The sequence below is a fragment of the Saimiri boliviensis genome, chromosome 16 (assembly GCF_048565385.1).
Source record: "Saimiri boliviensis isolate mSaiBol1 chromosome 16, mSaiBol1.pri, whole genome shotgun sequence".
Lineage (NCBI taxonomy): Eukaryota > Metazoa > Chordata > Mammalia > Primates > Cebidae > Saimiri > Saimiri boliviensis.
This window is the reverse complement of record NC_133464.1, coordinates 87,032,770-87,048,036: the sequence shown is the minus strand read 5'-3', so window position 1 is coordinate 87,048,036 and position 15,267 is coordinate 87,032,770. Positions and strand designations below refer to the sequence as shown.

The 15,267-nt window shown below is 41.9% G+C and overlaps 1 protein-coding gene and 1 non-coding gene across 3 annotated transcripts in view; one reads left to right on the top strand and one right to left on the bottom strand.

Annotated features, from left to right (window-relative positions):
* LATS2 (large tumor suppressor kinase 2) overlaps positions 1 to 15,267 on the bottom strand; it is a 112,853-nt gene that overhangs the window by 62,525 nt on the left and 35,061 nt on the right. The window lies entirely within an intron of this gene.
* LOC120365849 (small nucleolar RNA U13) lies at positions 10,162 to 10,266 on the top strand. Its single transcript, XR_005580693.1, has one exon. It is a non-coding gene; the product is annotated as a small nucleolar RNA U13 (small nucleolar RNA).

The window sequence follows — 15,267 nt, the reverse complement described above, 5'->3', positions numbered from 1 at the left end:
ATTTTCCTTTCTAGTCTTCTGCAGCCACCCTCTTACACCCCTGTCCTGTAAGTAGCCCAGTAGCTCAGTGAGTGGGAACCAGACGTCCTGAATTTGAATACTGGACCAGCTTGCCTTCTCCCTGTGTGGTCCAAGGGCATTCCCTAATCATTCTGCATCTCCATTTCCTCCTATGTACCTAATTTTTAATACATCTTAAGCTCTTAAGACAGTGCTTGGTACTTGGTGGGTACCCAGTAAATGTTAGCTTTATAGTCACAACATACTGAAAGGTTTTAAAAAATAAATTGTACATATTAAATCACTTTGTATTCTCACTTGGAGTTATTATTATTATTGTTATTATTATTTTGAGACACAGTTTCACTCTTGTAGCCCAGGCTGGAGTGCAGTGGTGCAATCTCAGCTCACTGCAACCTCTGCCACCCTGGTTAAAGCGATTCTCCTGCCTCAGCCTCCCAAGTAGCTGGAACTACAGGCACATGCCACCACTTCCAGCTAATTTTTTTTTTTTTCAGTAGAGATGGGAGTTAACTATGGTAGCCAGGCTGGTCTCAAACTCCTGACCTCAGGTGATCTGCCTGCCTTGGCCTCCCAAAGTGCTGGGATTATAGGTGTGAGCCATCACGCCCAGCTGAATTTGTTACTATTTTTATCTCTCAAAACAAACAAACAAACAACAACAACAACACAAAAGGCCAAGCACAGTGGCTCACGCCTATAATCCCAGCACTTTGGGAAGCCAAGGTAGTCGAATCACCAGAAGTCAGGAGTTTCAGACCAGCCTGGCCAACGTGGTGAAACCCTGTCTTTACTAAAAATACAAAAATTAGCAGGCTCCGTGGTAGGCACCTGTAAGCCTAGCGTCCTGGGAGGCTGAGGCAGGAGAATCGTTTTAACCCAGGAGGCGGAGGTTGCAGTGAGCTGAGATCGCAACACTGCACTTCAGCCTGGGCAACGGAGCGAGACTTCATCTCAAAAAAAGAGGGCCAGGCGAGGTGGCTCATGCCTGTAATCCCAGCACTTTGGGAGGCCGAGGCAGGTGGATCACAAGGTCAAGAGATCTAGACCATCCTGGTCAACATGGTGAAACCCCGTCTCTACTAAAAATACAAAAAATTAGCTGGGCATGGTGGCACGTGCCTGTAATCCCAGCTACTCAGGAGGCTGAGGCAGGAGAATTGCCTGAACCCAGGAGGCGGAGGTTGCGGTGAGCCGAGATCGCGCCATTGCACTCCAGCCTGGGGAACAAGAGCGAAACTCCGTCTCAAAAAAAAAAAAGAGCCGGGCGCGGTGGCTCACGCTTGTAATCCAGCACTTTGGGAGGCTGAGGCGGGTGGATCACGAGGTCAAGAGATCGAGACCATCCTGGTCAACATGGTGAAACCCCGTCTCTACTAAAATACAAAAAGTAGCTGGGCATGGTGGCGCGTGCCTGTAATCCCAGCTACTCAGGAGCCTGAGGCAGGAGAATTGCCTGAACCCAGGAGGCGGAGGTTGCGGTGAGCAGAGATCACGCCATTGCACTCCAGCCTGGGTAACAAGAGCGAAACTCCGTCTCAAAAGAAAAAAGAAAAAACCTTAAACTTGCTTGTCTTCACATTCACACACTTTTCTAGAGAACAAGGAGCACAGATTTTCATGCAAATGGCTTCCCACTTGACTAAAGTGGTTGACAGAGAGTGGATGTACATCCTTTCCTTTCTAGGCAGCTCCAAGTCAGTCAGTTCACATAAAATATACCTGAACGCACAACACCAATTCCTGCTGTGACACAGGGAAGCCTGGCAAGATTCTTCAAAGCAAGGAGCTTCTGCTGTGAGCAAGTCTAGCTCTTGACTACATCAGCCAAGTGAAGATCTGAAAGTATACGCCCTCTTTTAGAGCTTGCACGAACAATTCTTTATTATTCTATTATTTGCCATTAAAAGTAATGGCAAAAACCACAATTGCTTTTGCACTAAACTAATACAAACCAGAATGAAAGCCAAAGCCTCCCTGTACTGCCTCTAGGCACAGGGCAATTTACTCAGGAAGTACCCAAGGGAAGTCATGCCAGGAAGTAAACTTTTGTAACCAAAATAGCATTTTTAATTTATAAGATCTTACTTCTACTTACTAAGGAATGTTAAGGAAAAAAATCATCACTAATTCCTCTCAAGCGCAGCTAGATGGCCACAAATGTTGTCCTGCTTAAAAGGCAGGACTTCAGACTGCCTGCAGGTACAGTCAGGCCAGGTCTGCCTCTCTCCATGTAGTGACGCGGCCTGTACAGGGGCAAAAAAGGTCGAAAATGACTTCTTCTCACTAGGAAGGCTCTGGGGACACCAGCTGACACTCACCCGACATGGAACAGGCAACCCTGTGATGCAAGCACGCTTCCCAAAGGCACCACCATCCCTGCTGTCATGTGGCACAGATGAGCAAACCCACCAGGTCACACTGCAGTGTAGCCATGCCAGACTGGACCAAGGACACACTCTTAGCCTTCTGTTCTCTCCTAATTCACTTTATTATCTTTAAGCCACACATCAGTGGTTGGGAAGGTGTCCTTGATTCTTCAAAAATTAAAAGGCATCTCCTGATATGCTGTCTGGGATTTATTTTAAGAGTCTGAGAGGAAGGGAGGTGGGAGCGGTATAGATGAAACAAGACAGGCCATGTGTGGGTCACTGTCAAAGCTGGTCAGTGAGTATCCAGGAGTTCATTATTTCATTGTTTACTTGTGAATATGTTAAACATTTTCCATAATTAAAAGCTTTCTTGGCCAGGTGCAGGGGCTCACGCATATATTCCCGGGACTTTGGGGGGCTAATACAGGTGATCACACGCGGTCAGGAGTTCAAGACCAGCCTGGCCAACATGGTGAGATCCTGTTTCTACTAAAAACACAAAATTAGCCGAGTGTGGTGGTACGTGCCTATAATCCCAGTTACTCAGGAGGCTCAGGCAGGAGAGTTGCTTGAACCCAGAAAGCAGAGGTTGCAGTGAACTGCGAGACTCCGTCTTGAAAAAAATTAAAAAATAAAAAAGCTTTCTAAAAGAGATTTCTGATACGGACATTGAAGTTTCTGGAGAAAACAAAACCCTTTGGCAAGTTCTTACTCCAGTGTGTTTAATTTTACATTGTTCCAACATTCAGGTTTCTCGTTAGCATTGCTCAAAGCTGCCCATGGTCAGCAGCTTAATTTTTGAAGAATTGAGGACTCTGTCCCAACCACTGATGTGTGGCTTAAAGATAATAAAGTGAATCTGCAGCGAACAGCGAGGCTAAGAGCATGTCCTTGGTCCAATCTGCTGTGGACGTGCTGCTCCTGGGGTCCATGCTGCAGTGATGCACTGTGGCCCTCACAGTGCCCCAGGGTACCTTTCACAGTGCCACAGAGACTAATTTTGTCATCAAGCAGCAGAGGGTGAAAGCTCCTTGGCCTTCTCAGCTCTACAAACTGTTCTAACAGGGAAAAAACAAAAATCTGGACTTTGATTATGTTTCCACACTTTCCTCTTCAGAGAAGCTGGTTTTTTCTGACTGAACTGAAAGCATAGTGGGCCTGGGTGAAATAGATGAAATAGGAGAGAAGACTGTTTCCATGGGTTCTCAAACTGGTGGAGGAGCTCTAAAAAATACCAATGCCCAGAATCTACCCTGGACCAATTAAATCAGAACTTCTAAACAGAAGTGTTTGTATGTGTGCTTGTGTGTGCATGCATGTGTGCCTATGTGAGTGTGCAGACATACCTGTGTGTATGTGTGTGAATATCTCTATGTGCCTAAGTGCCTGTACTGAGTCAGGATTGAGAACTATTGCTCAAGGCGATGCGTGTACCTAGATGATCTCAAATTCCCCAAACGCAATCCCCACTGGCCCTGAAAGCCTACACTCCCTGACATCTCACCTTTAGACTGCATAGTTAGAAGGTTTTTCCTGTATCCTGCAACGATCGGTCCAGGTGAACCTGGCACCCACTGGCCCTTGCTCTAACCACACAAAACACATCACGTCCCTCATTCAAAATGTTTGAAAGATCAAATGAACTGTCCCAAAGTGAGAGGAAAGCTTTTTATTTATTGTCAGGGTACTTTTAGGAATCCTGCATCTACTGCCTAAGCCACAGAAATGGAATACTGAAAGAGAAGAGAGATGAGGGCTATAAAGCAAACACACCCAAGGCCAATACAGACGTGAGAGTGGGGATTTATGTGTTTCTGTAACACTGGAGTTGGTATAAACAGAGGTATCCACCCTGAGAGAGAATACAAGATTCTCGTTATGTTCATAAAGGGATTTTACAGATACTTTTTTGGGGGGGTCGGGGGGAGGAGCCACAATACCCTGCTTTAAAGGAAATAATCACCTTTCCTGGAACACATCTATGGTCTTGATAGTATACAAACAAGCAATAAAGACTCCCCTCTTCACTCTCCAGCTGGACGCTTGGCCAAGGGCATTTTGGTTTTCTCTGACTAGCCAGGAAAGGAGGTATGGGGAAGCCGCCCTGGCCCCCAGAGCCCCAGTGGGCAGTGTCACTTGGGCAGAGGGGGTGGGGGGAGACCAGCTCCCACACAGGAGAGGCAGCTCAGGGCTTCTTTCTTTCCAGGAAAGCTAAGAAACCAATTTTCGTAATTCCCTTTTTTTTTTTTTCTTTTTTAGAGATGGGGTCTCACTCTGTCCCATCCTCCTGCCTCTGCCTCAGCCTCCCAGTGCGCTGGGACCACAGGGCTCACCCCCTTGCCAGGCTAATGTTCACTGTGAAAGCTCTTGGTTTTTCAAAGTTGGAAACACATTTTTAAAAAAACTTGTAAGACACCGTGAGGGTCAAAAAACACCCAACTGCAAGTACATGGATCCCCGCACTTCCCATCCTCGGCTTCTGATCTTGCGGTGGGGCCTGCACTCTCCACTCTGCCAGAGAGCCTCTGAGACTAGGGGTCAACAACACAGCAAGGTCTTAGGATTTCAAAAGGATGGGAGGGAGGTCCATTTAGTGACACATTTTCTGTGACCGGCTTAAAAAAAAAAAAACACCTCAGGGGGCTTTGGAAAATAAGCAGGCATCCTCAGGGAGGACCCCCCCCCCCCGCCCCCCCCCCCCACGCCGAACCGGCCCAGGGAAGTTTACAGACCTACCCCAGAAAGGTTAAAGTATCTCACTGCACACGCAAAAAAGAAAAAAAAAAAATCAGCTTGAAAAAATAACAGAAATGGGCCAGGTGCAGTGGCTCACGCCTGTAATCCCAACACTTTGGGAGGCCAAGGCAGGGGGATCACATGAGGTCAGGAGTTCCAGAGCAGCCTGGCCAACATGGTGAAACCCATCTCTACTAAAAATACAAAAAATGAGCCAGGCGTGGTAGTACATGCCTGTAATCCCAGCTACTAAGGAGGCTGAGGCAGAAGAATTAACTTGAACCCGGGAGGTGGAGGTTGCAGTGAGCCGAGATTGTGCCACTGCATACTAGCCTAGGCAACAGAGTCAGACTCTGAATGATAATAAATAACAATAAATGATAATAAAATTAAAGTTAACCCTTTTTAGGTTGGCTGAACTTTCAGTGGGGTTCAGTGGCAGTTCTGGCCAGGGCATATCTATAAGTTGAGGACAGCCCTGAGAGAGCTCTTCCGGCACTGGGCCTCACTGATAACGAACGTCTCACCTTGACAGTCACCACTGACCAGCATCATGCTGTTTCACAGACACATAACTCGAGCCATATGTGGAATTTTTAATTGTTTTATACCCACATTAAAAAGAAAAAATAAAGAGTATTGATGTTAAAATATGTATAATTCAACCCAACACATCCAAATGTTAACAATTTCAACAAGTAAGCAAGGTCAGAAATACTGACATTTTTGCACTGTCTTCCAAATCCGGTGTGTATCCTATACTCTTTGTATACCTCAACTGAGACAGGCCTCACCTCGAGGTTTCTACGGCCACACACGGCCTGGTGCTGTCCCTGCAGGCTCAGCCAGGCCCAGAGACACCCACATTTATGTACAGTCCTGCAGACGAGGCTTTCCCTGTAACTTTTCGTCTGGTTTTGTTTTTTGATTCATGAATTTTTATATATTTGATAGGTTACTATCAATTATAATTAGTATTCCTTTATGGCTGATCTACTACTTGCTACTCCCATTAAGTCTGTAAGATAACTTTAATGAGGTATAATTTATGGTTGTGGGGCCATGTGTGGTGGCTCACACCTGTAATCCCAGCACTCTGGGAGGCCAAGGCAGGTGAATCACCTGAGGTCAGGAGTTCGAGACCAGTCTGGCCAATATGGTGAAACCCTGTCTCTACTAAAAAAAAAATACAAAAATTAGCCAGCCGTGGTGGCTCATGCCTGTAATCCCAGCTACTGGGGAGGCTGAGGCAGGAGAATCACTTGAACCCAGGAGGCAGAGGTTGCAGGGAGCTGAGATCACGCCATTGCTCTCCAGCCTTGGCAACAAGAGCAAAACTCCATCTCAAAAAAAAAAAAAATTATGGTCATAGGTCAGGAAGAGTTTCTGGTTAGCATCTGAGGGAGGTGGACATGGGATCACTTTCAGGAAGACCTGTGGAGGGTATCTTGAAAGGAATGGTACCAGCCTGTTCAATAACTCTACCTTTTGGTGTCATGCAGGAGGGATCACTTAGGTTCTATCCCTATTCATGACATGTGAGGTAGTATACCATGAAACTGATCGTCGTTAGGTCTCCCCTCACTGACCCAGACAGGTTCAGGTCTTGACTGACACTACTCTCAACATTATCTGGACATACTAAATTTATGCTGGTCAGCTGATTCATACATGGTGAGGTCTCCTGTCATCAGCACAGAGGAGGAAGTGAAATTATTGCTGTGACCCCTCAATATTCCAGGCTAGACAAAAGCAAAGTTGTGGCGATGCTACTGATGGCCATCTGGCCCTGGACGTCTGGGTTGGTTTTTTCACCCACTTTGACTCTGACTAGGACTGGATTAGGGACCCCTGTCATAAGGTTTGTTTCAAGTACAGCCTGGTTGTGGCCTTGATTTTGCCTGATGTTTTATAAGAGACTCTCCTTCCAAGAACTAGCCTGACCATCCTTAATCCACCTCTGAAAGCACTGGCCATAAAGACGGCTGCCCATGAGATCAACCCTAATCCCTGGAATACCCATCAGATACCCCACCCTCCGCTAGGCATACGAAAGAAGAGAAGGAAACTAATGATTTGCATCTATTGTAACTGGATGGTTCAAGTATGAAAGATGTATACACCAATAAAAATCACCATCACAACAAAGATTTCCATCAATCCCCAAATCATCTTAGTGCCCCTTTATAGTACTCCCTCCCTTCATCCCACCGTAACTAATTATCCACTTTTGTCACTGTAAATGAGTTACTATTCTCTAAACTACTAAATAAATGAAACCGTATAGTAGGTACTTTTTGTGTTCAGCATCTTTCATGCAGCGTAATTTTGAAGTCCAATGATACTGCTGTGTAAGTGGTCGCTCTATCAGTTGGTAGTATTCTATTGCAGGATGTGCCAAAATGTATCCATTCAACTGTTGATAGACATTGGGGTCATTTCGTTTTTGGCTATTACAAATAAAACTGCTATAAATATTTACGTACAAGTCTTTTTATAGGCATATGTTTTCATTTCTCTTAAATAGACACACAGGACAGGAATGACCGGGACATACGGTAGGTATATTTGACTTACACTGTTTTGACCTGGCACCCTGGCTCATGCCTATAATTACAGGCAAAGTGCTGGAATTCCAGCACTTTGGGAGACAGAGGCAAGAGAACTGCTTGAGCCCAGGAGACGGAGACCAGCCTAGGCAACATAGCAAAATCCCATTTCAGTTTTTAATATTAAAAAGTTAGTAAATACACTGCTTTACATTTCTACATGGGTTGTAAGAAAATTCCAATTGCTGCACGTTCTCACCAATACTTAGTATTATCAGACCTATATACATTGACCTTTCTAATAAGTGTGTAGTAGTATCTCACTGTGGTTTTAATTTGTATTTCTCTGATAAGTGATGTTGCGTATCTTTCCACAGGCTTACTTGCCATTTCTGTATATATATTTTTTAAAGTGTCTACTCAGATCTTTTGCCCATTTTTAAGAGTTTGCCTTTTTATTATTGAATTGTAGTTCTTTATATATTCCAAATGTGAGTCCATTGACAGATATATGTATCAGGAATATTTTTTCTCATTCTGTGGATTGAGTTTTGCTGTTTTACTGTCTTCTGAAAAGTAAAGATGTTTCATTTTGGAAACATCCAATCTACAAGTTTTCCTTTTATGACCCATGAATTTTGTGTTGGATCTAAGAGATCTTTGCCTTTCTCTAGATTGTAAGATTTTATCCTATGCTTTTTTCCCCAAAGTTTCTAGTTGTGAGTTTTCTATTTAGGTCTACAATCCATTTTGACTTAATTTTTGTGAATGATGTGAGGTCAGAGTAAATGTTAATTTTGACTCATTAGACTATCCAGTTGTCTCAGCACCATTTGCTGAAAAGAACAAACAAACTCAACCTCCTGCCCTTTCCCTCGCTGAATTTTCGTGGTACTCATGTTGAAAATCCATTGTAGTAAGTCCCACATAAGTGTGGGTCTGTTTTTGTACTCTGTTCCACTGACCTGTCTATCTAGTCTTATGCCAATGCCACGCTGTCTTGCTCAGCTCTAGAGACTACCCACAATAGTCTAGTCCAGTCATGACTAGCAGAAGTTTTGAAAGTAAGTAGTTCAAGTACTTCACCTGTGTTACTTTTTTTTAAAAATTCTTTTGCTATTCAAGGTACTTTGCAGCGCCATATGAATTCAGAATCAGCTTGTTAATTTCAATTTTAAAAAATCTGCTGGGATTTTATTTGGATCCTACTGGATCTATAGACAACTGTGGGAACTGCCGTCTTAACAATACTGAGTCTTCTGATCTGTGAACATGCTCTCTCTCTCCATTTATTTTAATCCTTAATTTAATCAGCAATGCTTTGCAGTTTTAAGTGTACAGATCTTGCATATATTTTGTTAAATTTATCCCTAAGTATTTTATATTTCTAAATACTACTGTAAATGAAAGTGCATCTTAAATTTCAACTTTCAAGTAAGTGTTCATTGCTAGATCACAGAAAAACTACTGATTTTTGCATACTGACTTTGTATCCTGTGACCATGCTAAATTATCAGAGGAAATTATTAGTTCTGGTAACTTTTTAAAATAGGTTCCTTACAAAAAGGATCATGTCAGATGCAAATAAAGATAGTTTTACTTCTTTTCTAATCTGTGTACTTTTATTGCTTTTTCCTTTCCTTACTGTGCTAGCTAGGACCTCCAAAAAAAGATGAAAAGAAGACACACTTTATTACTAATCTTAGAGGCAAGTTATTTGGTTTTTTATCAGCAAATGTTGATGTGACTTGTGGATTTTACACAGATGCCCCTCAGTAAATTGAGGAAGTTGTCTTTTATTCCTAGTTTCTTGAGAGTTTTTGGTACAAACGGCTGGTGGATTTTTGTGAAATGCTTACTCTGTATCTATTGGGATGTGGAAATGGTTTTATTCTTAATGTTGTTAATATGTTGGATTATACTGATTTTCTAATGTTAAACTAACCTTGTATATCTGGGATATATCCCAGTTGATCCTGATGTATCATCTTCTTACCAAATACCATTTACTAATATTTTGGTAAGGATGTTTGCATTTTTATTGCATTTATAAAAGATATTGAAAGGCCAGGTGCAGTGGCTCACATCTGTAATCCCAGCACTTCGGGAGGCCATGGCAGGCAGATGATGAGGTCAGGAGTTTGAGAGCAGCCTGGCCAATATGGTAAAACCCCATCTCTATTAAAATACAAAAATTAGCTGTGTGTGGTGGTGCACAACTATAGTCCCAGCTACTCGGGAGGCTGAGGCAGGAGAATCACTTGAACCTAGGAGGCAGAGGTTGCAGTGAGCCAAGACTGCCCCACTGCACTGCAGCCTGGGTGACAGAGTGAGATACCATCTCCAAAAAAAAAAAAAAGATACTGGAATATTAGTCTGTAGTTTTTCTATGGTGGCTTTGACAAGTCAGTATCAGAGTAATACTGGTCTCATAAAATTAGTTAGAAACTATTCCCCCCAATTAAAAATTTTTTAAAAAAAGGATCGATTTTGTAGTTCAGGAGTATGATGACTGGGTGTTCACACGCTTGTGTGAGATGTGCCACCCCTGGACCTTGTTACGACATTGGCACATTACCCATCTGACCTAAAAAATTAAAAATAAAAAAAGAAAGAAAGAAAGAAAGAAAGAAACTATTCCCCCCTACAGGAGTTTGGCTAGGATTATTATTATTCTTTAATTGTTTGATGGAATTCACCAACGAAATCATCCGAGCCTATTGTTTTCTTTGTAGGAGAATTTTGATTATGAATTTCATATCTTTAGTAGATATTGGGCTATTCAGACTTTTCTATTTCTTCTGGTGTCAGTTTTAGTAAAATTCGTCTTTCAAGAAATTTGTCAATTTCATCAAAGTAGTTAAATGCATTGGCTAACAAATTTATTGTTTATATCCTCCCTTATATTCTTTTAAATGTCTCTAGAATCCATAGTGGTGTCCCTCCATTCACTCCTGAAATTGGTCATTTGTTTCCTCTGTGGATTTGGGTTTTTTATTAATCTTACTGATCTTTTCAAAGAAACTGCTTTTGGCTTCATCGACTTTCTCTATTGTTTGTTCTCTTCATTATTTCCTTTCTTTACCCAAACCACTTTAAAGTGCCCACCACTTTATCCAAATCCCAGAAAGGTTAATGTATTATATTTTAATTATTCAAATCAAAATATTTTAAAATTTCTTTTGTGATTTCTTCTTTGATTCATGAGTTACTGAGAAGTGAGTTGTTTAATACCCAAATATTTAGGGCTTTTGAAAATTCTTTCTCTGGCTGGGTGTGGTGGCTCACACCTGTAATCCCAGCACTGTGGGAAGCTAAGGTGGGAGGATTGCTGGAGCTAAGGAATTTGATTGATTGAGACCAGTCTGGGCAACACAGCAAGACAACTTCTCTGCTAAAATTAAAAAAAAAAAAAAAAAAAAAAAAAATTAGCATGGTGGTGCATGCCTATTGGCCCAACTACTTGTGGTGCTGAGGTGGGAGGGCTGCTTGAGCCTAGGAGGTCAAGGATATGGTAAGCCATGTTTGTACCACTGCACTCCAGCCTGGGCAACAGAGCAAGATCCTGTCTAAAAATAAACACAATTATTTTTCCTAATCTTTGTGGACAAAGAACATTCTGTAAGACTTCAATCTATGAAAATCTATTGAAACTTGTTCTATATCTTAACATATGGTCTGTCTTTCCTAACATTCTATGTGCATTTACAAATAACATGGGATGGGAGGAGTGAGATCATCAGAAGAAATAACTATCGAGTACTATAGGTGACAAAATGGTCTGTACACCAAACCCCCAAAACAGGAGTTTTCCTGTATTAATGAACCTGCACGTGTAACCCTTAACCTAAAATAGAGAGGGATGGAGAACGGGAGGGAAGAGGAAGGAAAAAAGAAAGGATGGGAGGGAGAGAGAGGGAGGGTAAGAGGGAGGGATTATATTTTTAACATATTGAGTATGGCCTTTTATGAATGTCAATTAAGTGGTTCTTAGGTTGTTCAAGTCTCCTACATCTTTACTGATATTTCTGTCTACTTTTCTTTCAGTTATTGAAAGGGTTATTAAAATTGTCAGGTATGACTGTGTATTTACCTATGTATCCTTTAGCTTTTGCTGCATATACTTTGCTTCACATATTTTGAAGCTTTGCATTTAGGCATACCCATTACTACATCTTCTTGATGTACTGACCCTTCTATTTCTGAAGTGTCCCTCTTTGCCTTGAGTAATACATTCGTCCCTCTGCATCTATGAGGGATTGGTTTCAGGACCCTCCCCCGCAAAATACCAAAATCCCAGAAGTCCCAAGTCTCATATAAAATGAAGTAGTCTCTGCATATAACCTACACATATCTTCCCATATATTTTCAATCGTGTCTAGATTAGTTATAATACTGAATACAATGTAAATGCTATGTAAATAGTTATACTATACTGTTTTTAATTTTTTTTTATTGTACTGTTATCTTTTGTTGGTGGTGGAGGATTTTGTTTGTTTTGTTTTATAGATTCTCTATCTGCAATTGGCTGAATCTGCAGATGTGAAATTCACAGATATGGAGGGCCAACCATACTCCTCATCTTGAAGGGTACTGTCTGATGTTAATATTGCCACTGCATGGCATATTGTTTTCCATCGTTTTACTTTCAGTCTATTTGTGTCCTTGTATTTAGAGTATGTCTCATGTGGACAGCATACACTTGGACCTTGCTTTTTATGCAGTCCTATATTCTTTGCCTTTTGATTAAGGTGCTGCATCCCTTTGCAGTGAATGTAATTATTTAGGTTTGCTATTCCTGTTTCTCTCTCTCTCTCTCTCTCTCTCTCTCTCTTTTTTTTAGTATTCCATTTTAACTCCTCTATTGGCTCTGTCTCTTTGAATTACATTTTAGTGGTTGCCCTGAAGATTGTAATATACTTTTTTTTTTTTTTTTTGAGACAGGGTCTAGCTCTGTTGCCCATGCTGAAGTGTGCTGGAACCATCTTGGCTTACTGCAACCTCCAGCTCCCAGACTCGAGCCATCCTCCACCTCAGCCTCCCAAGTAGCCGGACTACAGAAGTGCGCCACCATGTCCGGCTAACTCTTTTTTGTATTTTTTTGTAGAGATGGGATTTTACTATGTTGCCCAGGCTGGTCTAGGACTCCTGAGCTCAAGTGAACTGCCCACATCAGCCTTCCAAATTCTGAGATTACAGGTGTGGTAATATATATTTTTAATTATATATTAAAATTGTATTAGAACTTACTACAATTGTATTAGAACATTGCTATAAAGAAATATAAACACTGCTATAAAGAAATACCTGAGGCTGGGTAATTTATACAGAAAAGAGGTTTAACTGGTTCATGGTTCTGCAGGCTGTACAAGCATGATGCCAGCATTTGCTCGGCTTCTGGGAAAGCCTCAGGAAGCTTTTACTCATGGAGGCAAAGTAGGAGCAGACACATCACATGGTTAAAGCAGGAGAAAGAGGGCAGGGGAGGTGCCACACACTTCTAAACAACCAGACTTCATGAGAATTCACTATCTCGAGGACAGCAGCAAGAGGGTGGTGCTAAACTACTCATAAGAAATCGATCCCCATGGCCGGGTGCAGTGGCTCGCACCTGTAACCCTAGCACTTTGAGAGGCTGAGGCAGGTGGACTGCCTGAGCTCAGGAGTTCAAGACCAGCCTGGCCAACACAGTGAAACCCCATCTCTACAATAACACAAAAAATCAGCCAGGCATAGTGGCATGCACCTGTAGTACCAGCTACTTGGGAGGCTGAGGCAAGATAAGCACTTGAACTCAGGAGACAGAGGTTGCAGTGAGCTGAGATCACACCACTGTGCTCTAGCCTGAGCGATAGAACGAGACTCTGTCTCTAAAAAACAAAAAAAGAAACCCACCCCCATGATCTAAACATCTCCCACCACACCCCACCTCCAACACTGGGGATTATATTTCAACATAAAATCTGGGTGGGGACAAATATCCAAACTGTATCAACAATATTTTTAAATGCTAATTTTGAGTTATGCCAGAAAAGGACATCTGCAATAATATATTTCCATTTAACTCCCCCAATTCATAGTGTTGTATATCAGAGCTATAGGTATAATAAAACTATCAATAAAGTGTTTTTACTTTAAATATTGATGTATCTTTTAAAGAGACTATAATAAAAAATAAATTAGTATTTTATATTTAATGAAATATCTACTGTTTCTAGTGCTCTTCATTCCTTCCTGTATATCCTTGATCATTTTCCCCTACACCCTCTACTCCTTTAGTATTTCTTTTAATACAGGTGCCCTGGTAACAAATTTTCTCAGACTTTTGTTCCCCTGGAAATATCTTTACATCGCTTTCATTTCTGGAGGACAGTTTTGCCAGATATAAAAGTCTCGGTGGATTTTTTTTTCTTCAGCACTTTGAATGTGTCATTTCAGTATATTCAGCTTTTATAGTGTCTGATGAGAAGTCAGCTTTTAATCTTATCATTCTTCTGTATGTAACATTTTTCTCTGGCTGCTTTCAAAATTCTGTCTTTATCTTTGGCTTTCATCAGTTTAAATATGATGGGCCTAGGAGTTGTTTTCTGTGTTCATCCTGCTCTTGGTTTATTAAGCTTCTTAGATTTGTCCATAAATGCTTTCACCACATTTGCGGGGTTTTTAGCGATTATGGTGTCAAATATTTAGGTATTTCCTTTCTATTTGACTTCCTGGATTCCAGCTTCACGTACACTGGACAACCTCATACTATCCCACAAGTCACTGAAATCTCTGTTCATTTCTGTTCAATTTTTTCTATGATTTTTGGATTGGGTAATTTCTACTAATTTATATTGCAGTTTACTGGTTCTATTGCCCCACCTAATGTTATGTTGAGAACATGTAGCCAAAACAATTTTTTTTACTTATTTTACTTTTCAGCTTAGAGTTTCCATTTTTGTAGTTTCCATTTCTCTGTAAAGATTTCCTGTCTGGGGCTGGGTGTGGTGGCTCATGCCTGTAATTCCAGCACTTTGGGAGGCTGGGGCGGGGGAAGAGGGGATCACTTGAGCCCAGGAGTTTGAGACCAGCCTGGGCAAAATAGAGACCCTATCTCCACGAAAAAGTTAAAAAGTGAGCTGAGTGTGGGTATGCCTGTAGTCACAGCGACTTGGGAAGCAGAGATAGGAGGACTGCTTGAGCCCAGGAGGTAAAGTGTAGTGAGCTGTGATGGTACCTACTGCTCTCCAGCCTGGGTGACAGAGCAAGACCCTGTCTAAAAAAAGACTTTTTGTCTGTGCATTCACTAACCCTATATTTTGTCTTAATTCTGACACACTTCCCTTACATTCTCTGAACATATTTTTTTTTTTGAGGCGGAGTTTCGCTCTTGTTACCCAGGCTGGAGTGCAATGGCGCGATCTCGGCTCACCGCAACCTCTGCCTCCTGGGTTCAGGCAATTCTCCTGCCTCAGCCTCCTGAGTAGCTGGGATTATAGGCAAGCGCCACCACGCCCAGCTAGTTTTTTTTTGTATTTTTAGTAGAGACGGGGTTTCACCATGTTGACCAGGTTGGTCTCGATCTCTCGACCTCGTGATCCACCCGC